Source organism: Colobus angolensis, unplaced genomic scaffold (assembly GCF_000951035.1).
Source record: "Colobus angolensis palliatus isolate OR3802 unplaced genomic scaffold, Cang.pa_1.0 Scaffold576, whole genome shotgun sequence".
Taxonomy (NCBI): domain Eukaryota; kingdom Metazoa; phylum Chordata; class Mammalia; order Primates; family Cercopithecidae; genus Colobus; species Colobus angolensis.
In genome coordinates this window covers 83,716-110,097 of record NW_012119332.1, presented here as the reverse complement: position 1 = coordinate 110,097, position 26,382 = coordinate 83,716, and positions in this window count along the sequence as shown.

Below are 26,382 nucleotides of genomic sequence, written 5' to 3'. Positions count from 1 at the left end.
CAAAAGGAGTTGTGCTGGAAAAAACAAATAGCAACAGCAATAATTACACAGGTAGGTTTTCTACACTTTGAATATAAATAGTTGTAAGGCTGAAGTCATGTGGCACTCTGGAGGACATGAAGGGTTGTGGGAGAAATTCCGTGAAACATAGGTGTCCCCACCCAACCATATATGTGCATAGTCCCCCTCTCCACCTCAATAGAGAGACATGTATGTATGCACATATGTACTGCCCTATTTCAAATAAATAAATGTGCACATAGATGTAGATTACAGAAAGCAAGGACTTTGCCATTGCACAAGAGAGGGAAACTGATTGGCTGAAACATCCCAATCCTGGTGCCAAGGTGCAATTGTCATCTGATTCTTCTTATTCCTAGCTTTGATCCAGACCAGAAGATAAACCTGGAAGGGTCTCTAAATGGTTGACTGCAAGCCTCTCATTGTACATATGGGTCAGCCGGAGTTCAGAGAGGGAAAAGGATTTGCCTAAGGAAACAGAGAATCAGTGACAGGGCCGAGACAGGAAGAATCCAATCCCTGACTACAATATGTAGCCCAACAGTGTTTCCTAAGTTGTTGTACCAGCACCACTGGTCTGTGATAAGCAAGACAATTTTAGGTGGTATATGGATGACTTTTTAATTTTCATAGTTATGTATATCTATTTGTGCTGTATTAGGAAAAAATCACTAGCAGCTCAGAGCAATGATTTCATGGATAGTATTGTTTAAGATATGGTAGAAATCATGAAGGTAGTATACCAAAATTTGTGGTTGGTGAAACACTGTGGTGGTATAAAGGGTCTTGGGGCCAGCAAAGCCTGGGTTTGAACCTAACTAAGATGCTTCCTACTATCATGGATTCTTGGTCAAGTTTTCTTCTCTCTCTAATCTTCCAATTCCTCATCTATAAAATAGAGATAATGATAGCTACCTCCAAGGTAACTGTGAGGATTAAGAATAAGCATCTATAAATACCTACTAAAGCTAAATATACATGTGATCTATGACCCAGAGATCCCCAGGAGTAGTCCTGGGGATGCACTCAATTAACGTGAGTGTTTATAGCTCCATTGATAATATATTTTCAATAGGCAACAGGAAATTGAGGCCCTCAGTCAGCAGCCTGCATGTAACTGAATGTTGCTATTAACTACCTGAATCTGGAAGTGGATATTTTCCCGTTCCCAGTTGAGACCACAGCCTTTGCAAATATCTTGATTTCAGCTTTGTGATATCCTGAAGCAGAAGACCCAGCCACGCCATTCACAGACTCCTGACCCACAGAAACTATGAGATAATAGATGTTTGTTATTTTAATGTGCTAAGTTTCTGGTAATAATGTTACACAGAAATAGATGACTAATATAATGGAACAATATAAATGGATTTCAAAAACATGCTTAGTGAAAGAGACCAGACCCAAAAGTACACATATTGTGTGATTACATTTATATGAAGTTTAGGCATTGTATGTTCATACATTATATGAACAACAAGTAAAACTAATCTATGGTGATAAAACTCAGAAAAAGGATTACCTCTAGGAAGTTATCGAATGGAAGGGGCATTAAGGAAGCATCTGGGAACAAACAAAATATTCTATATCTTGATCTGAATGTTGACTACCCAGGTGTATATTTTAATCAAAACTCATCAAATGTACATTTGAAATTAATGCACTTTACTTACCATACAGGTATTTCAGAAGTTCAGAAGAAAATAAACAAAATGCCCTTTTTAGGGATTAGAATTCAAATAAAACTGCAAGCATGCTCTTTAAGTGGTAAGCCAAATATAGGCTTTTATTAAAAATTAAAAATACGTTGTTGCTTAAAACGCTAACAATCATCAGAGCCTTCAGCAAGTTATAATCTTTTTGCTGGTGGAGGGCCTTGCTTTGATGTTTTAAGTTCAGGAGTACACGTACAGATATATTATATAGGTAAACTTATGTTGTGGGGTTTGTTGTACAGATTATTTTATCACCTAGGTATTAAGCCTAGTATCCATTAGTTATTTTTCCTGATCCTCTCCCTCCTCCCACCCTCCAGCCTCTAATAGGCCCCAGTGTGTGTTGTTTCCCTCTATGTGTCCATGTGTTCTCATCATTTATCTTTCACTTGTAAATGAGAACATGCAGTATTGAGTATTTGGTTTTCTGTTCCTGCATTAGTTTGCTAAGGATAATGACCTCCAGCTCCATCCGTGTCCCTGAAAAGGGCACAATCTTGTTCTTTTTTATGGCTGAATAATATTCCATGGTATATGTATCACCTTTTTTTTTAAAATCCACTCTATCATTGATGGGCATTTAATTTGATTTCGTGTCTTTGCTAGTGTGAATAGTGTGGCAACAAACATAAGCGTGCATGTGTTTTTATAATAGAATGATTTATATTTATTTGGGTGTATACCCAGTAATGGAATTGCCGGTTGGGTGGTATGTCTGTCCTTAGGTCTTTAAGGAATTGCCACACTGTCTTCCACAACGGCTGAACTAATTTACATTCCTACCACCAGTGTATCAACCTTCCTTTTTCTCCATAACCTCGCCAGCATCTGTTATTTTTTGACTTTTTAATAGCCATTCTGACTGGTGTAAGATGGTATGTCATTGTGATTTTGATTTGCATTTCTCTAATTGTCAGTGATGTTGAGCTTGTTTTCATATGATTGTTGGCTGTATGTATGTCTTCTGAGAAGTGTGTTCATGGCCTTTGCCCATTTTTTAATGGAATTGTTTGCCTTTTTTGCTTGTAAATCTGTTTAAGTTCCTTATAGATGCTGAATATTAGAACTTTGTCAGATGCATAGTTTGCAAAAATTTTCTTCCATGCTGTAGGTTGTCTGTTTACTCTGTTGATAGGTTTTTCTCTTGCTGAAGCTCTTTAGTTTAATTAGACTCCATTTGTCAATTTTTGCTTTTTTTACAATTGCTTTTGACATCTTCATCATGAAATCTTTGCCTGTGGCTATGTCCTGAATGATATAGCCTAGGTTGTCTTCCAGGGTTTTCATAGTTTTGGGTTTTACATTTAAGTCTTTAATCCATCTTGAGTTAATTTTTATATATGGTGTAAGGAAGGGGTCCAGTTTCAGTCTTCTGCATATGGCTAGCCAGTTATCAAAGCATCATTTATTGAATAGGGAATCCTTTCTCTATTGATTGTTTTTGTCAGGTTTGTTGAAGATCAGATGGCTGTAGGTGTGTGATTTTATTTCTGGGTTCTCTATTCTGCTCCATTGGTCTTTGTGTCTATTTTTGTGCCACTAACATGCTGTTTTGGTTATGGTAGCCTTGTAGTATACTTTGAAGTCGGGTAGCATGATGCCTCCAGTTCTGTTCTTTTTGCTGTCTCAGCTATTTGGATTCTTTTTGGTTCCATAAGAATTTTAAAATAGTTTTTTCTAGTTCTGTGAAGAATCTCAATGGTAGTTTAATAGGAATAGCATTGAATGTATAAATGGCTTTGGGCAGTATGGCCATTTTAATGATATTGATTCTGTCTATCCATGAGCAAGGAATGTTTTTCCATTTGTTTGTGTCATCTCTGATTTCTTTGAGCAGTGATTTGTAGTTCTCCCTGTAGAGATCTTTCACCTCCCTTGTTAGCTGTATTTCTAGATATTTTATTCTTTTTGTGGCAATTGTGAATGGGAGATCATTCCTGATTTGGCTCTCGGCTTAACTTGTTTTGGTGAAAATATGAGCTTTTGATATATGCCCTGGTCTCTCCTTGCCCAGGGCTCATTCTACCACTTTGAGCTGTTTTCTATCTCTTCCTCAAATGTCTGAGGGGTAGTGGGCTAGATGGGATAACCTATGGAGAATTAATCTAGAGAGGCCTTATTATTTTTGGTTGCAATTTCAGGCCACTCACAGGTGTTTCAGCCATCCTACCCTTTTCTTTACAGCTTTGAAAACCACCTGCACTCTCACTCTGGGTAATGAGTGGCTGAAAGATGTGCTAAACACAGCAAGGTGAAAGATCTAAAGTTGAAAAACCTCAGACCACTGGAGCCAAGTATATCAATCTTCCACACCATTCACCCTGGCTGGCCTCACACTCAGCCCCATACGGAGGCAGAAGCCTGACACCACACACATACACACACACACACACATACACAGAGAGAGTTGCCCAGCCAAATTCTTTTGGATTTTGATATAAATCAACAAGATGAATATTTCCTTTTGGACTTGCTTGATGCTCAACTCTGTATAAGGATCAGTGGGGTTTTCAAACCTCACTTTTGTCACACTGACCTTTAAGTATGGTTGGGAAAATTCTTTGAGATAATAGTTGAGGAAACACCTGAAAAACTGGGATATGAGATAGAAAGAGATGTGAGCAGCAAATCCTTGCATATTAAGTGCTTGGGTAAGGTTTTTACAAACCAAAAAGAATTGAGAACTGGTGTCTCTGGCCAGTTTTTTTTGTGAGGTACCTGGTAATGATGCCTCCTTGTTTCTGTCCTGCCAGCTTCTGAGTATAACTCCAGCTGAGGTTCAGGCCAACATTTAAGTTAATTCCTCCACAGTGATATTGTCCAGCTGTTAAATTACCTCCAGTCTTGGAGTCCTTCAAATTCTCAAGACATTGTGAAACAGAGACAAGCCATCTCCACTGTACCCTATTCCAATTCTTTGCTCACAAAATCCATGAGCAGAATAAAATGGTTGCTTTACATCTCTCTAGTTTTGAGGTGGTTTGTTAAGCGTCAATAGATGACTACCTTCTCCACCAACCTGAGGGATCCTTGTATTCAGTGATTGTCATCTCTGCAACTTTGGTGCCTAGTGAAAGGTCTGGCATGCATTCATAGTCGGTAACGTTTGATGAACTAATTTGGATTGAAATAGTTGTTGGATGGATAAGTGAATGGAAGAGATAATGAATGAAGAAAACCATACCAAGGGAGTGGTGAGCAGCAGAGCATAAGCGAAGCTGGTGATAGGAAGAGGCAGGACATATGAGAGGTACTTGGAAGTGCCCAGTCTCCCAGGGAAAGACACATCTGAGAAATAGAGGAAGGGTCAGATTGCCACAATAATTAAGTGGTGCTGGATTAGGTTTGGGCAAGCACTTATGATGGGTTAGAGTAATAAGGATGCATTGAGCATTCTACTAGAACCAGCAAACTTCACCCCAAAAAATTCTGAAAGGGCTTAGATGTCTCTGTGTAGTGTTGGAGCAGGAGGCTGGTCCTTATTTACTGAGACCTACACTGAGACTCAGATGGAAGCTCATCTGGGTACCAGACAGGGCTCAGGGAACAAAGCAAATTCAAAGAGAGGCTCATATTATCTCAATGAAATGCTAATAGAAATTGTGTGCTGCCTCTCACACAACTCTGCTCTTCTTGCTATACAAAGATGACACTATATATGATTCTACCTCTGTATCTCTCATCATGATCCCCCAATCCAAATCCACTGCCACTGTTGCAGTTCAGATTTTTATCTTCTCTCACCTAGCCTATTGTTATAGGAACTGCATTTTCCTCATTGAAAATCTACCTATCCACAGAATCTGACATGGGGACTAACACTTGAACTGAAATAAAAACAAACAGAACATACAAAATTAGGATTGCTCTGGAAAATTCAGACTAAATGAGGACCTTCATTGTTTATATAAATCATTAGCCAACACAGTATCCACCTTTCTTCATTTATTTATTTGAATATTTATTTATTCATTTCTTCAACATAGATGTATTGATCATCTATTAACTTTCATGAACTGTGGTAGGAACTGGATGGAGAAAGAATGAAGAAATAAAAGAGAAAAATGTAGCATCTAAGGAACTGATAATTTCTCAGTGAGCATAGACATTTAAACAAATGATCTTTATCAACTTTTTAGTCTTGGGTGAGTTATCCAAGTGCAGTTAACCAATAGGTATTTGGAAATAGAGAAGAGACTCTGGAGTGATACAGAGCTACAGGAAGATACATGGGACTCCTTTGAAAACAAGTAAAAATTAATACAATAGGAATAATGGGAGGGCCAGGAAGAGGGTTTAGAGAAAAGACAGGGGCCAAGTAGAGAACTTTGAGATGTGCCCACATTTTCAAAAGGGGAATGAACCAGTAAAAGATAAAAGGTGCAGTCAGGAAAATTGGTAAATGATGGGGAAATGAACATTTATTGGTAATGTTTATTATTTGCTTGGGATTTTGTCCTTTTTTTAAAAAAAATAACCCTGTGAGACAGGGCTTTATCCGTCCCATTTTATACATGAGGAAACTGAAGTTCAGAGAGCCTAAGTGACTTGCCTGACATCATAGGATAAACAGTAGGGATTTAATACCCTTACTCCATTCTTACAACGTGTCTAATTTTTAGCCTACTGTTAGAAGGAAGCTCACCTGTCTGGGTTCAAGACCTTGATAAGATATCCCAAAAACTTCATTAATTTGCTCTCATACTCATTTCATTCTCTCTGGCTTACTTGGCCCAAACACTAAGAGGCTTATGATTCAGGCATACTTATCCATGGTGCTAGTGAAATAATAACAGATTTAGGACCTGAATTTTATCCGGGGACCATAGGATCTTATTTTGTCTTTGAAAATGACGCTAGAAACCATCTTTCAGATCACCACACATATAATTTTATGTGTGTGTGTGTGTGTCTACATTTATTTATGGTGAGAGAAGTCAAAGAAGTCACCAAGATGGTCATCTGCACCAGACAAACATGGAATTCTGGAAGAAGAAAGAGAGAAACAGGAGAAATGTGCTAGAATAAGGGATCTTCAGACCCACAAATGTTTCCTTTCCCAGAAGATTTGGGGAATAAGCAAGAATGTTGAACAGCATTTGGTGTCATGGAACGAGCGATCAATTTGGAATCAGAACTCAAATGTTCGTATTTTCTCTGTAATAAACTAGTGAACTGGGGTACCTCTTGTCACTACTCTGACATTCAGCTTTCTCCCTATAAAATGGGGCAGAACAACTGATCTCCAAAGTTCCATATAAGGAAGACCCTGTTTAAAAATTTTGCTCACATTTGTATGGGATCCAGGTTCAGGGACTGTAGAGAATGTTTATCTTGGCTGGAATAACTCAGTCTCTGGTGCTCTTGTTAAACTGTGATGAGAATTTGGCTTAGATTTGCTTAAAAAAACAAAAAACATATCTTTGAGTTCAAGCCCTTGCATAGTACCTGGCAGCCCCAATCCTCTCTACCATTGCTCTTCCAAACAGTTCCATTTCTACTCCAAACCAATGTCTGAACATCGAGGACTGGTAGTTTCTGGTGCCCAGCTGCTTTTCCTCTGCCCAGCTCAGCCTCAATGCCCTCTGATCTCAGAGCTTCTGAAAGATGGCTTTTCAACTTGCAGAAAGAAAACTGCTGTCTGGAAATTATTATGTCTGTTGTATTTTCTTCTTTCTTTTACCCTTTGGCAGCAGTAGGGAAGAAGGGGAAGAGACAAATGGAGGGAGTGGGGAAACTTTTCTCTGGGTAGTTACAAATTGCTTAGAGGTCTCAGAGAAGCTCATTGGTTATTATGCTTGTTGCTAAGGCAAATGTTCCAGGCTATGAAAAGACTTATGCAAAAGTATACATGTTTGAGATGAAGATTAAACAACAAATGATGTCAGATGGGGGCCTGTTTATTCTCTAAAGTGAAGAGTAATCACTTGTTAGCTAATGCAAGGCATGATGTCTTGATTACAGAGAATGTATTCATTTCTCACCAAATATCTTATGAGTTTAGGCCCAAGTCTGGCTCCAGATCTATGATCATGGACCAGTCACTTTTCCTCTTTGAGTCTCAGTCTCCTCAGGTATACAATGAGATCTGGATCTTCCTTAGTGTTCCTTTTCAAACCAGCATGCCAGAGACATATGTCAGATCTCTACCGTTAGAAGTCTCAGCCACAATGAAGACTGTTGACAGTTTTGAGAAGTGATATGTTGAAGAGTTAAAAGAACACGGAACTTTAAGTATCTGGTCTTAGTTCTTACAATAGAAACTGGGTGGCTGCAATTGCTGCAAAAAGAATAAATTACCAGTGAAGACAGCTAACAAAGGATGTGAAGGACCTCCTCATGAAATACAAACCACTGCTCAAGGAAATAAGAGAGGACACAAACAAATGGAAAAACATTCCATCCTCATGGATAGGAAGAATCAATATCATGAAAGTGGCCATACTGCCCAAAGTAATTTATAGATTCAATGCTATTCCCATGAAACTCCCATTGACATTCTTCACAATTAGAAAAATTAGAAATTTTTAGAATTTTTAAAATTAGAATTAGAAAAATCTACTTTAAAATTCATATGGAACCAAAAAAGTGCCCGTATAGCCAAGACAATCCTAAACAAAAAGAACAAAGCTGGAGGCATCACACTACCTGACTTCAAAGTATACTACAACGCTACAGTAACCAAAACAACATGGTACTGGTACCAAAAGAGACACATAGACAAATGGAACAGAATGGATATCTCAGAAATAAGACCACACGTCTACAACCATCTGATCTTCAATGAACCTGACAAAAACAAGCAATCCAGGAAAGGATTCCGTATTTAATAAGCAATGCTGGGAAAACTGACTAGCCATATGTGGAAAACTGAAACGGGACCCCTTCCTTACACCTTACACAAAAATTGACTCAAGATGGATTAAAGACTTAAATGTAAAACTCAAAGCCATAGAAGAAAATGTAGGCAATACCATTCAGGACATAGGCATGGGCAAAGACTTCATCATGAAAACTCCAAAAGCAATTTCAACAAAAGCCAGAATTGACAAATGGGATCTAATTAAACTAAAGAGCTTCTGCACAGCAAAATAAACAATCATCACAGTGAACAGACAACCTACAAAATGGGAGAAAATTTTTGCAATCTACCCGTCTGACAAAGGTCTAATATCCAGAATTTACAAGGAACTTAAATAAATTTACAAGAAAATAAACAACCCCATTAAAAAGTGGGCAAAGGACATGAGCAGACACTTCTCAAAAGAAGACATTTATGTGGCCAACAAACATATGAAAAAAAAGCTCAACATCACTGGTCATTAGAGAATTGCAAATTGAAACCACAATGAGATAGCATCTCACGCCAGTCAGAATCACGATTATTAAGTTATACCTGATATAAATGATGAATTGATGGGTGCTGACGAGTTGATGGGTGCAGCACACCAACATGGCACAAGTATACATATGTAACAAACCTGCACGTTATGCACATGTACCCTAGAACTTAAAGTATAATAAAAAAAAAAAAGTCAAGAAACAACAGATGCTGGCAAGGCTGTGGAGAAATAGGAACGCTTTTACACCATTGGTGGGAATGTAAATTAGTTAAACCATTGTGGAAGACAGTGTGGAGATTTTTCAGGGATCTGAAACCAGAAATATCATTTGGCCCAACAATCCCATTACTGGGTATATACCCAAAGGAACAGAAATCATTCTGTTTTAACAATAACATGCTCACATATGTTTATTGCAGCACTATTCACAATCGCAAATACATGAAATCAAACCAAATGCCCATCAGTGGTAGACTGGATAAAGAAAATGGGGTACGTATATACCATGGAATACTATGCAGTCAAAATAAAATAAAACAAAACAAAACATGAGATAATGTCCTTTGTAGTAACATGGATCAACCTAGAAGCCATCATCTTCAGCAAACTAAAACAGGAACAGAAAACCAAACACAGCATGTTCTCACTCATACGTGGGAGCTGAACAATGAGAACACATGGACACAGGGAGGGAAACAACACACACGGGGACCTGTCAGGAGGGTGGAGGAGAGAGAGCATCAGGATAAATAGCTAATGCATGGTGGGCTTAATACTTAGGTGATGAGTTGATAGGTACAGCAAACCACCATGGCACATGTTTACCTGTGTAATAAACCTGCACGTTCTGCACATATATCCTGGAATTTAAAATATAATAACTTTCTTTAAGGAAAAAGAAACTGGGTGACTGAAAAAACCCACTTCATTTCTCATAGTTTCCCTTTCTTATTTGTGGAACAAAAACTAGATAATCCTTAAAGTCTCTTCCAATCTGGAAACTCCACAAATGCATAAACATCCAACAACAAAGGCCCTGTTCCAGGTGACATGGGGGCAATAGACATGTATTGTAATTGCCCCTCTTATCTCCTCTGGAATTCTTGGCCCAATTCACAAATCCTTGGCCCACTCTCCAATTCAAAAATCCCTTATAATGGCGCATTTTCTACTGGATTGAGTCAATACTTATTGACATGCTAAGTATTTGATAGAGCAGTTATCTGAAGATACACTCTCTGTTTTGTTATCTAACTGTTTTTTGGCATTCCAGTATGGCTGCAATCTAGCTTCCTCAATCCTTTGATGTGCCTTTGTTATCACATAACATGTGCAAAACTAATGTGGTGTTATATATCTGTCATTCTGTAGCTTGACACTTAGATCCTGGAGAGCCAAAATTAAGCCTTAGTCATTTATGAGCCCTTCACATGGGAACTGATATAAAATAAACAACCAATATATGCTAAGCAAAAGAATAAATAAGTAAATAAATGAAACAAATCTAACATAACATTGGCATTTGATCAATGCCAAAAGTGAAAGATATAGCTAAAACACAGAAGAGTCTCAAGCATCTGATAATTTGTGACTAGTAGAATTAAGAAAGCTTCTATGGGAATAATGTTGTGTGACAATGTCATTAAAGATAATCAGGGTTTCATCTCATGGAAGATTCCAAAGGAGGGAGCCAAGTCAAGTCAATAGAACTATGCAGAGGGATATGTTCAGAGACTAGGAAACAGTCCAGCCTGGCTGCTCCAGGGAGGTTGATGAAAGGGCAAAGGGGGACGCTGGTAAAGTTTGTTGGTACCAGATTATAATAAACCTTTAGAACCAGGCTGAAGGTTTTGAATTTTCTTTAGGAAGCAATGAAGAGCATCAGGTGGCTTCTGAACAGGTAAACACTGTAATCTAAGGTGTGCTTGATGGAAAGGTGTAAAAAGCTGGTGCCCGGGATGATCTTGGAGTTTGTGTAGTGACACAAGACAGCCTGACAGGCAAGAAGACAGACTCTAGACCCTGCTCTGAAGTGAAAGAAGTATGCCATTCCAGCATGCTTATGAGAACTCAAACACATTGTAACTTAGTGATAGACGCTAACTATCTTGAGCAGCCTTATTTTAACAAATAATGAATCACTCTTACCATTTGTGAATGCTAGGCAGCTGTGGCTCATATATATGTCAGTCATCTGGGGTGCGACATACCAAACCTAACAGGGGACTCACAGTTCTGACTGAGCTACATCAGGACTAGCTCCTGTGTGACCTGGCCCATCCAGTTGTGGGTTGTTCCCTTTGCTACTGGGAAAAATTTCCCTGTGTTAACATTGCCCTCTGGTGGTTTTTGTTTCCTACAACCAGAGGTACACTTACCCCAGCCTTAAACTTTTCCCTTTCTCAGGGATTGCAGTTTTCTTTTCTGTCTCTCTTTGTTTTCTCTTTCATCTCTACCTTGTCTTATATCTCACTCCCTTATTCCATGGAGTGGAGTGAGTGAAGCAGACAGGCCTAGAGAGAATTAGCCCAGTGTTACAGATAAGGAAATTGAGTCTTAGAAATGTGAAGTTAATTTGCTTTACACATTCAGCTACAAAGCATCTTAATTACAAAATGACTGGATTAGAATTCAAACCATATATCTTAATTTGGAATTCTGGTTTTTATCCAATTCACCTCCCTCCCTTCTTCCTTTCTGTTCTCCCTTCTTCCATCTCTCCCTTTTCATTCACCGTCCCTTCCATAAATTCCAGTTGACAATTCTGTGGCAGGAACAGTGTTAAGACATAGAAATAAATAGGTACTGTCTTAAAGGGAGCTCCCAGTCTCTTATGACAGACAGACAAAAATAATTATAACTCAATGTGATTATATTGTTGATAGAGTCATGTTGGATGTGCTGGGTCATGAAGGATATAGGGTAATTTACCTGTCAGAGAAGAGGGAGAAGGGAAGATTATATTAGGACAAAGAACCAGTCAGCACTAAGGTATAGGTTTGAGGAAAGAATAAGACATTTTCAGATACAGAGTAAGGGGATGAAGGAGTTGGGGGAGTGGGGCCTGGAGCCAGATTGTGGCAGTCTTTGTGTGCCAGGCAAAGTACTCTGGACTTTAGCCTCGTTCTCTCTTTTTACGCAATTTCTGAAGCTTATAAGTAAATACATTTTCTAGGCTATTACCATACCCCTACACACTAAGTTGTTTAGTTTGTTTGTCAAGCAGGTTAAAAATAACAAAATGAACTATTTTTAAGCCTGTCCAGGGGCATAATATGAGCCCAGGACCAAATGGGAACCAAACTCTGGTCTCCTGCCTTCTAGGCCTTCAGATGATAAAAATGAGGAGGGTGGAAAATGTGGAGAAATTAACTGAAAAATAATGGGATAGATTCCAGACATCTGGACGAACCTCAAACAAATCAATATGCAGACTACGTCCTGTTTTCTCTGGCTTTCTCTTAACTTACAGGCCTAGAGATTGGGTGGGAAGCAAATGTTTGTTTATCAAAGTATATTTATCCACTGACCTCCAGAATATTTTCAGGGATGGTTGCTGTTCCATGAAAAACATGCAGGTCACAATACATTGACTTCAAACCACACAGTTATTCTCATAATACTTACAAATAGTGCTTCTTCTTTCCCCACATCTTATTTGGGTGCATGTATTAATAATTATCAGCCTCCCACATTACTTCCTCACATGTATAAGGCTTCCCATGGACAAAGCCTTCTCACAAGCATTGGGTTCTTCAGCAGCCCTAGGAGAGAAGTAAAGAGGTGAGTTCAGTTCCTCATTTTTCAGAAGAAGAAACAAAGGTTTAGAGATGAACTTGCCCCCAACTAGGGGAAGGAGGCAGAGCAGGATTCCAAGTTCAGTGCTTTTGCTACCCCTCCAGTTCCTGTTAGGAAGTGTGCTTAAAGAAGCACTAAAGCCACAAGCTTAGTGAAGCCTCATTAACAACACTTTCTTTAACATACCTCATGGTTAATTTCCATTTCCTGCACAATTTCTCCAGACTCAGGGTCCTGAGACCTAGAGGAGTCACACTGAGCCATTGCTCTGGTCAGCGTGACATGTTTCCATTCTGAGCCAAATTTTCAATAAAGGTCCTTCTTCTTCTTTTTTTTTTTTTTTTTTTTTTTTTCAGACAGCGTCTCATTCCCTCACCTAGGTTGAAGTGCAGTGGTGTGATCTGGGCTCATTGCAACCTCTGCCTCCTGGGTTCAAGCAATTCTCCTGCCTCTGGCTCCCAAGTAGCTGGGATTACAGGCATGCACCACCATGCCTGGCTAATTTTTGTATTTTTAGTAGAGACAGGGTTTCACCATGTTAGCCAGGCAGATCTTGAACTCCTGACCTCAAATGATCCTCCTGCCTCAGCTTCCCAAAGTACTGGGATTACAGGCATAAGCCACTGCACCCAGTCAGAGGTCATTCTTACCCTACAAAATAGGGTTCTTTGGGAATAGAGAGAACCCTTGGAAATGCACGGCAAGTTGAACAACATTTATGCTTATGGATTCAGGAACTGGAAATATACCAAATAATTAATGTAGTTTTTCTTACCAGATAAAACAACCCTTGCAGCTTCTTCTGCCTTTAGCTGCTTTTCTTTGATAACTGACTTTCTCTTTGTCTGCTGTCAGGGAATGAGCCTCAATTACATATAATTTTCTTTTAAATTCTCACAAAACACTATGAGTTTGGTGTGTAGCATTATTATCCTTTTTAGCAGATGAGGAAACTGAGGCCCAAAAAGGTTAAATTACTTGCACAGGGTCATATGGTTTGTAAGTGGCAGATCTGAACCCAGACAGTCTGATCTTAGAGCCAGTATGCTAAATTGCCATTCATTTTGTCTTGCTTTTAATTTCAGCATTCAGGGCCTTTCACTCCCTACATCTCGCCCCAGTCAGTTACCCTAGGGAGCTAGGTTGATTCCATTCCTTATATCTTTGCTTAAGCTGCAACCCCCACCCCACCCTCATTCTCTTTCTACTTCTCTGCACCTGTGCAGATATTTGGAGGTTTAATTCAAAGTTCTATACAAAGCCTTTTCTTAATACTCCAGAACACCTGACATTTTGATCATGGTTAGCATGGAATATTCGAATACCTTTTCATTGTCTCTTGTTATTCAGGGATAAATATCTTTTCAATTCCATTTTCACTATTTCAAGAGCAGAGACACTTCTTTGGTGGCACTCACTTACCTTTAGTGCAATACCTAGGCACATATCTCGAATGAATGTATTTTCCAAATGTAAGTAAATACGGGTTTGACAATGGATCAGATTATCTGAATCTGGAATAAATGGTCCCAGTCCACAGGGTAGACTTTGGCTTGTGTAACAAACACTGGCTCAATTACATAATTATTTGCCTTACCAGTTAATCATCTCAAGCTTACCAGAATGTTATCAGCAGATTAAACTACAATATTAAGTGCCTACTACATGCCAAGCACTGCACTGGGCAATATTAAAAATATTTTTTATAAAACCCTCATATTCCCTGAGAATGAATTCCCACTTACAGAACTAGATAATTTTTATGACTTGCATGCAAAAGCACTGTTACATGTCAAGACACTTTTCATGGGAACGGTCTCACTAGGGTCAGTCTTTAATAGGAGTTCTCCAAAGCAGAAGAGTTGAATTCTCTTAGTATGGAAGGGCAAGAGTTCTAAGCTCATCTCCTTCTAAACAGTTGCAGACTAAGCTGGTGCTTTATTATAAATTAGGACTAAGGTTAGAAGAGGACTTTTAGTGGAATCATTAAACTAGCAAAAGGGCCTGAAGTTGATTTTTTTATTTTTTACTTTTATTAGGTACTTTAGAGAGAGAGATAAAAAGAAAGATAGATAGATAGGAAGGTGTAATTTAACTTATTTAAATGCTCTTTGTAAAGGAAATTATTTAAGAATTATTATCTAGACAGATAAATGATAGATGATAGATAGATATTTTAATGGATCACATTAAAATGTTCTGATGAGTGGCTAAATAAGTGTGGTGTAACTATAAGAGATATTATGCAGCCATTAAAAACCATGGTTTCAAAGAATATTTAGCAACATGGGGAAATGTCAGTTTTATGGTGTTAAGTGAATAAAGTAGAACACAAAGTAGCATGAAAAGTATGACCTCAATTAGAATGAAACAAAATACACACACACACACACACACACACACACACAGAAAAAGGTCTAGAAAGAAAAGCACCAAAAATATTAACTGCGATTGCCACTGGGTTATAGAATTATGATGGATTGTTTTTCTTTATATATATTTTGCTCCCTATCCTTTCAAAGTGTTCTGCCCCCAGCAAGTTTTAATTCTGCAAAAGCAAGGGAAAAGATAGGTATTTTTTAAAAAAGAAAGGTTTGTGCGTGTACGTTTGCCTAGGAGTAAGGGTAGAAAAATACCAATGGTGAATAAAGAAAATAAGATTGTTCCTGGGGCTAGGAAGGGAGGTGGAAGAGAAGGAATAGGTTAGAGTAGCTCACTGAAAGCTAGAAGTAGCTATTTAGAAGACTCAGAGCTTCTTTGCTGTTTTTCAGAAGGAATGTAGAACCTGTAATGGATGTATTGGAAATTATTTTTCTGTATTTGTATGTTCTGTTAACAGTGGGGGTTGAGGAGAGAGGGAATGGGTGTCTGGTTAAGGTGATTGCAGTGGGAAATACACTGAAGGAGCCTCAAGCACAAGTTCAACTTTAGGGTAGAGATTTGGATGTAGTCCTGCCACTCCCACTCTAATCCCCATGCTCTGTACAGGACCTGACAGAATAAGCTGTTCAGTGTTTGCTGACCAGAACTTTGAGTAACACAGAGACAAAGGCCCTTCTACCCAGAGATTTCCATCTAGCCATCTAGGATTTTCCTCTGCTTCACTTTGTGTCTGTGTGCAGGGGTTGGGGGAGGGTGCTATTTCCTTATTTAGGCATACTCAGGGACTATCATATTTTTTAAACTCATTATTTTTATTATAAAGATATTACATATTTATGGTAGAAAAATGCAGGTAAGCAAATTTAAAAAAATAAAATTATCTACAATTCTACCACCATCATGACCCAAAGATAACCCTGTAAACATTTTGGTGTACATTCCTTCAGACATTTTTCTGTGTGTATATTTATTATTTTTTAGAAAATTTTTCTACCAAGAAGTTTTTTGCTCTTGAAATGTGTATATTTATTCTTGTAATATGACCATGCTGTTTTGTAACCATTTTTTTTCACTTAGCAATTTAATATAAACATCTTTCCAGGTTATTTAATATTTTTATTTTGGGATCTTTTGAAAGTCACTTTTATGTACTCAAATAATACATTATCCTTGAAATTTGAAATCTACAAAACTTACAGATAAGATTAATGTATTTTTGATCACCTGTCATACCCCTATCTCAATCCTGGTCCCCTCCCCACTTCTGAGAAATAACCACTATTGTCATCTGTCATATATTCTTATATGTGGTTCTCTAAAGATTTCCATACACATATATGTATTCATAGGAGATGTATGACATTATTTTGAGTGGTAGGTATGGTGTTTATTTTCTATACAAATGGTATCATACTGTACATATTAATCTGAAACTTGCTTTTTTATTCAGTAACATAAATATCTAGATATATCTCATTCTATTTAACGAATGCATAGTATAGTGTAGTACAGATATATCATTGTTTATTCAATCATGTCACTGTTGATGTATATTTAAGTCATATCCAATTTTTCACTGTTACAAATAGCATTGGAAACTTTTTTTTTGTCATGACTCCTTGTGCATATGTGTGGGAATGTTCCTTTAGTATAGATAGCAAGGAGAAAAATTAGTAGGTCATAGAATGTATATTTTTTATTGCATTGCTTTAAAAATCTTTAATGAGGTATTTGATTTAAGCCAACATATTCAGAATACTGTTTCAATTGATAATATAAAAAATGAAATACATTTTTTGGTAATAAATGTGGAAATTTTCAAATACATGTTTTAAAAGGACAAAATTTTATAATGAACCCACATGTGTACTAAAAATCAGATTCTACAATTATCAATACATGGCTAATCTTGTTTCATTTATGCTTCATTTACACTTGCCCCAGATCACATTGGATTACCCTGAAGCAAGTCATATTATTTGGATGCACATTTTAAAATTTAGTATATCCTGAAAAAGTGTCTCCAAAATGATTATGCCAATTTATACTTTCATCAGCAGTGTTTCAGATTACCTATTTTCCACACCATTGCCAAACTTAAAACCATCAAACTTTAAATTTTTTGCTAATCAGAAAGAGCATTTTATTTTTTCAATTTGCATTTCTCTGACTACTAGTGAAATTGGGCATCTTTTCATATCCTTAACAACTATTTGTATTTCTCCTTCTGCAAACTGCCTGTTCAAATCCTTTGCCCATTTTTCCACTTTGGTTATCCTTTTCGCTCATTTTTTCTACCTTGTTGTTTTTTAATCACATTGAATGTTTATAAATGAAATACCACTAAGTAAATATGCACAGTGTTAGCTTGTGTTAACATTCTGAATGTTATTAGGAGAGTAGGCTTTACTTGGCATCCATTTTATTCACATATTTGTTGAATACCTGGTACCTGCCAAACTCCTGAGGATACAATGTTGAGCAAAAGAGAGATAGTTCCTGTTCCTTTGAAACTGATAATCAGTCAAGTCGGCAAGATGAACATTGATTAAACAATCACACATATAAATACATAATTACAAATAGTTATAAGTGTTGTAAAAGAAAAGTACCTTGATCAAAAAGCTTGAGGTAGCCAGGATGCTGGATCATTGGGCATACTGGAATAGAGAAAGGGTGGGAAGCAGATGCTCTTATTCAAAGGGCCATAGCTAATAAGAAAGGGTCTCATCTCTAATACTCCTTCCCTAAGGCATATTAGCTTTGGGATCACAATCTGCTTGAAAGATAATATTTTATGAAATGGAATAAGTTATAAAAACACTGGCCAAACACTTCAATATTAATCTCTGGCCAAAAATGCAGAGGTAGAGACTATCCTCTGTATCCCCAATGACTTGTTAGCCCAGTGCCAGAATTTCTCTAGGAAAGCCATAAGAAACGTGATGGATAGGCCAAGTGTCTTCTAAAGAAACATGGAATGCTATGACTTGGGGAAATCCAGTGGGACTGTGCACTCCATTAGATCACTATCAACTCCAGCAAGAGCAGCAAAAGCACCATTAGCAACATAAAAACTAGAGCAATGGCAAGAATATCAAAGTCCAGAAGAACAAAAGCAACAACATAAACAAGAGTGGAAATATTATCAGCCACATCAACAGGCAGTGTCAGAAGAGAGAATGATACAGACAACACAGACTTTTTGTACCTACTGTTTCAAGAAGACAGTAACACCATGCTCAAGAAAGCTCACCACCTCAAAATTCTCCAGGAACCACCTTCAACCTCAAGAGATATATTAATAGAATGGAGAATAAAGTGTGGTCTCAGAGTGTGATCTATCACATTGCAATTGATCCACTGGAGAGACATCATTCACCGTGAAAAATATCACAATACTGAGCAAGAACTGCTTCAAATAATAATATAAGGACAGATCCACAGAATTTGGGGAAGTGGTCCAGTTACTCTATTTTGTACCCCGACATTTCCACCCTTTTAATGATTGACTATGAGATCCCTAGGCTTGGAACCTAGCCTAGGCTTGGAATCTAGGAAAGCCTTTCTAAGGCCAAAAAGAGTTTGGACTACGGGTTGCTACTTACAATGCTTTACAACAAAACAGAATGGTCTTCACTTGAATTGATTAGTTATTTTAAGCTCCCAAAGCTAGAGAGGCATGAGAACATAAGATCCTCAGTTATTTAGAACTCACGGCTTCTGATATGGCTCAAGACTGGGTGACAAACAGGGTTGGGCTGTTATGACTCTGGAGGCTAGGGCTGCTCCAGAGGGAAGTTTGAACACACAGCCATCTCTAGGGAAATGTGGAATCTGGGGCTGTCTCACTTTGTTGTTGTTCTTCTCAGAGTGTGTTTCCTAGAAGGGAAAGCATTCTATCTGTGATCTGACCAATGCTAAGTAGAGCAGGATTGTCACCTCCCTGGTTCTGAACACTGCATTTTTATGATTACTATTAAAGATAGCATTAGGTTTTCGCCACCCTACCTCCTAACTGACACATATTGAGCTCACTGTCCTCCCAAATCCCTAGACTGTACAACACTTGCAGCTTTTAAGCCACATCTTCTCCATCCTGGGTGTGTGTGTGTGTGTATGTGTGAGTGTGTGTGTTTGTGTGTGTGTGTGTGTGTCTGTGTGTGTGTTTGTGTGTGTATAGCAAGTTTGGGGAATAAAGAAGGAGAGAACCAGGAAGAATTCAGAACTGAGTAAGAACTTCTGATCCAGAGGGGTTCCAACAAATTAGTCAAGTGTTTTTACCAAGAGATGACTACAGGCAGGGAGTAGGCCTAAGAGGGAGATCACCATAACTTCAAGGTCTGAATTCAACTTGGTGAGACCAGAAACTTAATTATCACCTCATCTGAGTTGGTCAGGCACAGGGGAACTGATTTCCATTCTCCAGAAACAAAGTTGAATAACCCACACCTGCCATTCATCCACGCTGCCCTGTCCTAGGGTGAGTATACTCAGATGTCAGACTTGAGAGCACAGGGGTGTTTGACGAATGGAAGAGTAAGGCAAAATGGCTTGGATGACATTCTGGAACATTTTCTTAAAGCTGGGGTAGCTGGATGAATTAGCTTTTAGGAGATTTCTGTCTCTGTGGAGCAGGTTGATCCATAGACTCAGTGGCCCCTCTCTTTGGATAGCGTCAGAGGAACATTAACACATTCTTTTGTTTTTGTCTCCTCTTTCTCTAAACTCCATGGAGACACCTCCACCCACCAGCCAGCCAACCACTCCTCTGTTATGACTACACAACAGTAACCTCAGCCAAGTCACAACATAATTGAGTAGGTTGCTGTTTTCTGTACACCAAATTCCATTCCTCCCATGTCTTACTAAAGATTGGACTTGGGACACAACGTGGTCCCTTGATGGAGACTTGAGACACATCCAGTTCCCATCACGTTAGTAATATGTGTCCAAATTCTTTCTCAGGCTCAACTCTTTCTGCAAAGGGCTGAGCTCATAGGTTCCTTGTTGATTTTGTTTTCATCAGTTTCCAAGAGCCATTTGGTCTAACTTGACCTCTCCATGAGCAAGTAGAGGAGCTGGGGTTGGGTGGATTTGTGGCAAATCTTGTGGAATTTGGCACATTATCACAATGACTATCCAGGGCTCAAGTCAGAACTGATAATAATCAGCTCTTACATATCATTTAATGTAGTCACCATAGGATATCAGTGAAATATATATTGTCACCCTGTTCATGAATAATAAAACCAATATTCAGAGAGAGAAAGGACCTTCTTTAAGACTTACATGACTAATTATGAGCAGAGCTGAATCCAAGTCTCTTGATTAAAAATCCAGAACTTTTCTGCTTTTTCCTGTGTCTTTACCTAAAAATTTGTAGGAACTCCCATCAATGCTACTCCTGCCAGGGCTTTCCTGTTTCTGACCATTTCTGGGGACCTCACAGAAGGGATAAACCTGCCAGTGACAAAATCACTTGCCACCTTTCCCAGACATAAAGTAGAAGATATAGGAAGCTGGCTTCACTGCTTAAGTTCTGGTGCCCATGAAGTGACCTGGTCATAGTGGTTAAAGAGGACAGAGACCATACTAGACACTCAGAAGACCTCCCTTTGCCAGGAACCCATGATGGTCTAAGAGGGGCATCAGTGGACAGCAAACTTAAAAAATGGTCTTTGTGTGTATGACTTTGCTAGGGCTACAATAATAAAATGCCACACACTGGGTGGCTTAAACAATAGAAATGTATTTGCTCACAGTTCTGGAGGCCAGAAGTCCAAGATTAGGTGTCAGCAAGTTTGTTTTTTTTCTGAGACCTCTCTCGTTGGCTTGCAGATGGCCACCTTCTCATTGTATTTTCAAATGGCCTGCTCTGTTCTTGTGTATCCTTGGCTTCTTTTTGTGCCCCAATTTTTTCTTGTTATAAAGATAACAGTTAGATTGCATTAGGGACTACCCTAACAACCTCATTTTAACTTAATAACCTCTTTAAAGGCCCTGTCTCCAAATACAGTTACATTCTGATGTACTGGGGGTTAGGGTTTCAACATATGAATTTGGGCAGGGGAACATTGTCCTTTGTTTCTTAGCACATGGACTGAAACTAGCTAATCTTTTAGGCTTAAATAAATAGAGAACAGCCAGATAAAGAGACAAATAAATAAGATACTTTTAAGATGAAGGTGATTGAGTATAATATTAATTACCATCTAGTACTTGCATCTCTTCTCGATCCACACCCCATGCTGTGTCATCTCCCTCATCCCTGGCAGTTCTAGAGTTTCACAGTTTCTTGGCAAACACCCATGGTCTGCTTGCTAGCAGAATCTTTGGTTTTCTGCTAAACTGGCACTTTCCTTCTTTTTGGCTAATATCTGTTCTCTTTAGAAAAATTTGGGCTCTTGACATTCTAGAGACAAGTATGAAAAATGAGAATTCTGACTATATCTACAGACCTTTGATCCAAAAATGGACAAGTTTTGTCTTTAAGCAGCAGCGGTAATAAATATGGTGAACATAGATATCAGATTTTCCAGCACAGTCCAGGTTCAAATATTTGGTCTTATTGCTTCTGAAACCACATGCACACTTATTAGACTGGTTGTTCTAATGTGGGCTCAGAAAATATACTTTGGAATGTGCTGAATGGGTTTAAGTATTCCAGTCAATTACTTTACATTGTTTTGGAGACAAATTCTAAACTCACCACACATTTAAAAGTCCTCATTAATGCAGACTTCCACATCTAGCCAGCTTCATCTCCTACCACTATTCAAGATAAGTCATGTACTCAAACCATACAGAATTTTAGTCACCAAACTTGCCTGTCCATTTTATATATTCATGCTTTTGCACATGGTGTGTTAGGACACTCTTCTAGAATACCTATGATGCTCCACCCACTGTCACCTGTAAACTGCCTGCTATTCTGTTAATCCTTCAAGTTTCAGTTCAAATCTCCTCTGTGAAACTGTTCCTGACACCCCTAGAAAGTCAAACACTCTTTCTGTTTTGCCACGGTAGCTTATACATACTATATTATATATTATACTTGAACCTGTTATAATGATGAACACAATGGGCTAACTGGATCACCATTTTATTTGGCTATTTTTCCCAGTAGACAGGGACCTGACTTACAGTCTGACTTATAGTAAGTACCCATGTGTTTATTAAATGAATGAAAGAACTAATAGGAAAAGGGCATTACCAAGGATGAGCATCTGCATCTCTCCATCTTCCAACTTAATTAATGCAATTCCTTTCTTCTTTATTTTTGAGGCAGCATTTCATTCTGTTGCCCAGGCCAAAGTGCAGTTGTGTGACCTCCACTCACTGCAGCCTTGACCTTCCAGGCTCAAGTGATCCTCCTACCTCAGCCTCCCAAGTAGCTGGGACTACAGGCATGCACCACTATGTCTGGCTAATTTTTGTATTTTTATAGAGATGGGGTTTCACCATGTTGCCCAGGGTGGAATTTCTTATTATTAAGAGGATGAGATGGGAGTGAGGTAGGGCTAGCATCTGGTTTATATAGCTCAGACTAGTCTTCTACTTTGTTTATCGGTTATGGGACCTGATCTGATCTAAACCAAATTTCCAGTGCTGGGCCCCAAAAGGACTAATCCCACTCGTCAGATTAACCTAAACCCTCAAAGGTATAAGTAGTTGTGGGAGGGCAAGATGACCTGACAGACATGTTCCTGGCAGACCAGTTATCATGTTGAGGGGCCCAGAGAACCTGGTTCCTCCCACTCCTATCACCACCCTAGGGTCCCTGAGGAAACTATGGGAGACCAGAACATTGCCACATTGATGGAGAAATGTCAGCATGGAAATTGCCACACATAGACTTTGGGGAGGCAGTATGGGAATGGGGTAGGGGACAGAATGGTACAGAGAGGCTGATGCAAAAACCCAACCGTCATTCTTGAGCAACTGAGGAGGTATGGGCTAGAAGTCCAGACTGTTGCTGCTGGGACTTCCCTTCCACAATGACTTTGCAGTCCAGAAGCTGGGGAGGCAGTTACAGAGGCCACTTCAGGCCAAGCCTTGGGTAGAGGTGGTGGCAGATAAGCCACCCACTCATGAGTTCCCTCCCCATCCTACTTTCCTTTTTCACATCTTTCTTACATCAGATCTGACAATAGCCCCATGATATAGGCAGGGCAAAGATTATGACCTCTATTTTATACTCGAGTATGTCAAGTTCCAGGAAAGTGAGCCATGAGGCCGTCTCTTCCCAAACTCAACTGCTCAGTTGCCCTTACCTCGTGGCCCCTCCATGTATAGAGTGTGAGCCTTGCCCTGACTAGAGTCTCATATTCATTCAACTTAACAGTTCCCCAGTCTTTCCATGCCTTCAACTTCTTAATTTCAACTCAATCATAACATTGACCTAGTGATGTCAACTCCTCCCATCCTAACTTATGTTGTGTCAGAGGCACCATTTACTCACTGAATATTATTTAATACCTCCTACCACGTACCAACTACTAAGCTAAGCAATATCCAATATAGCAGTGAATAAAACAGTCTCTGTTTATGTCACAGAGTTACCAGTCACAAGAATGCAGTGTTTAGAGTCAGGGAAGTGATCAGCAGTAAACATATAAATTGATCAAAAAATCAATTATTCCAAATGGTAGGGTGCACTATTAAGAAAATCAGTAGGGTTCCAAGCATATGAGTGAAAAGGGGTAAGAAGAGCTATTTTATCTTGGTTTGGCAGGGAGGCTATTCCATAGAGAGAATATTTTAAGTTAAGATCTGAAGAATGAGAAGGAGTCAACCATGGGTTGAAGGGAATTTCAAAGACCTTGTGATAAGAAAGTGCCAATGGTGCACATAGTCAAGCCAACCAGGATTCATAGCCATCTTAAGGCAGTGTGATATACAGGAAAGGTGAAAGGCACTGGATGCAACCTTAGGAAACCGCTTGTTTTTTTGACCTATCCCTGCTAAGAGGTCAGACGGGAACTGGCATGCACTGTATGTCTTTTTTTTTTTTTTTTTTTTGGCAAATTCTCACTCTGTTGTCTAGGCTAGAGTGCAGTGGCGTTGTCACAGCTCACTGCAGCCTCGACCTCCCATGCTCAAGAGATTCTATTACCTCAACCTCCTGAGCAGCTGGGACTACAGGTGGACACTACCATGCCAGGCTAATTTTTGTATTTTTTTTTGGAGAGACAGGATTTTACCATGTTGCCCAGGCTAGTCTTGAACTCCTTGGCTCAAGTAATCCTCCCACTTCAGGCTCCTGAAGTACTGGGATTATAACCACTGTACCTAGCCTACTATGTATCATGTTAAACCAGGCACAAACTAGTCCCTTTCTCACATGGATTTCTTTTTTTTTTTTTTAATTTCCCTGAACCTCAGCATTCTCATAGTTGTAACAAGGAAGTGAAACTTTTTGGCCTCTAAGACCTTTTATAACTTGGAGAGATTAGTTGATTTAATCTATGATCCCATCCTCCAGTTAGGAGGCTGAGGTCCTGGAAGATGAAGTGCTTTTGCCTCAGTTGCCCAATGGATAAGTACATTCCTTTTTAACTCTATGCCTGATTGACCAAGGTAAAGCTGAAAGAGTCTCATCTAAACTATAACCCAAGTGGGCAAGCCAGACCCTTGACACTGCCCAGGAAGAAGATATGGATGGGAGGACTACTCTTTCTTGAATGCAGAGGATAAAAGTTATCTAGGAGCTCTTTTATGGTGTGGTTGTGGCTTTGAATATGAGCAAAGCTTCTCCTGGCTGCAGATATTTTCGGGAAGAGCAGAAATTGCAGCACAGTGTTTTGGGTAGATAAGGCTTAGCCTGGTGGGGAGAGAGGCCCTGGAAGGGGGTGAGTCCAAAATCTATAGGCTTTCCTGGGAGGGGATCTGGTGTTTTAAATGCATTTTTAGAATTTTTTTTTAGTGCAGCAAGAACTGGAGAGAGATCAAATACATTTTCATTTGTTTCCAATAGCCCTTTTCGCTGCTGCTGCTGCTGATGGTGATGACGAGGATGATGTTTGTTCTGTTCCTCCTCCTCCTCCTCCTCTTTCTTGTCCTTTTTTTTTCCTTCTTCCTTCTCTTTTTCTTCTGGCTTTTGCAACTTAGAATGCACAAGGTGGCTAGATACAGTTATAAACCCAGTTCCATGCTCAGGCTCATCCTAGTGCTGGTTCTAATATCTATTCCAGATTGTTGGAGAAGGTAGGAGAAAGTGAAGAAGGAAAGGGGAGAAAAAAACAGAGAAGAAAGAAGGAAGAGAAAGTAGGAGAGGGACAAGTAGAAGAAGGAAAGGAGAGAAAAGGAAAAGCAAGGAAAGAAGATAACCTGCCCTCTTTGACTAGTAGGCTCACCAACTCTTCTTTATCATGGAAGGGATTTCAGTAGGACCCAAGGCTTTTCCCATGAAATAGTATTTTATCTTGATAAGAACCTAGCACATTGGTTACCAAGCTCCTTAAATTGATTCCCTCAAAAGGAAGAAAGTGTATCTGCAAATCCTCTGAAACTTTCAGAGTCCCCCAAGCCCAGTGCTATTTCTACCAGGGGAGAAAGCAGAGCTCTTTGTACATAGGGGTAGGAGCAAAGTAAGATTCTCCTCCCCCTTTCCCCACAACCCAGAACAAAAGTTTCTCCTGAGATTTCAAACAATAAAATCACCATATAATACATGAGACATCTGGAGATGTTCTTAATGGAACAAGAGCTCTCACTAATCAAAGTAGGAAATAACAGGGCTTTGAAGAAATCGGAAATCTAATTAAGGTGGAATCTCAAGAGGTCTGACTGAATGTTAAATAAGTTGTAGAAGCCTCATCAAAAGGATTAACTCAGCTGCAGAAACAATGCAGAAGGGCAGGTGGGGATTTTGCATGAAGACTGGAAAAAAAGTGCTAAGAACTGAAAGTGGTCATTGTGTTCATGGTGTGTCTAAAGGACAGATAAAATAAAGAGGTGCCCCGACCCCTCCTTTCATCCTATCTTAGTTGATGAGGTTTGGGGAGAAGAAGAGTTTGTTAAGCTCATTTAATCTGTTTTGTCTTGTCCATGTTTTCATCAAGCAACTTTCTGATTAATTTGGCTTTCAGAATATATTTTTCCAAGCAAGACAGAGACTG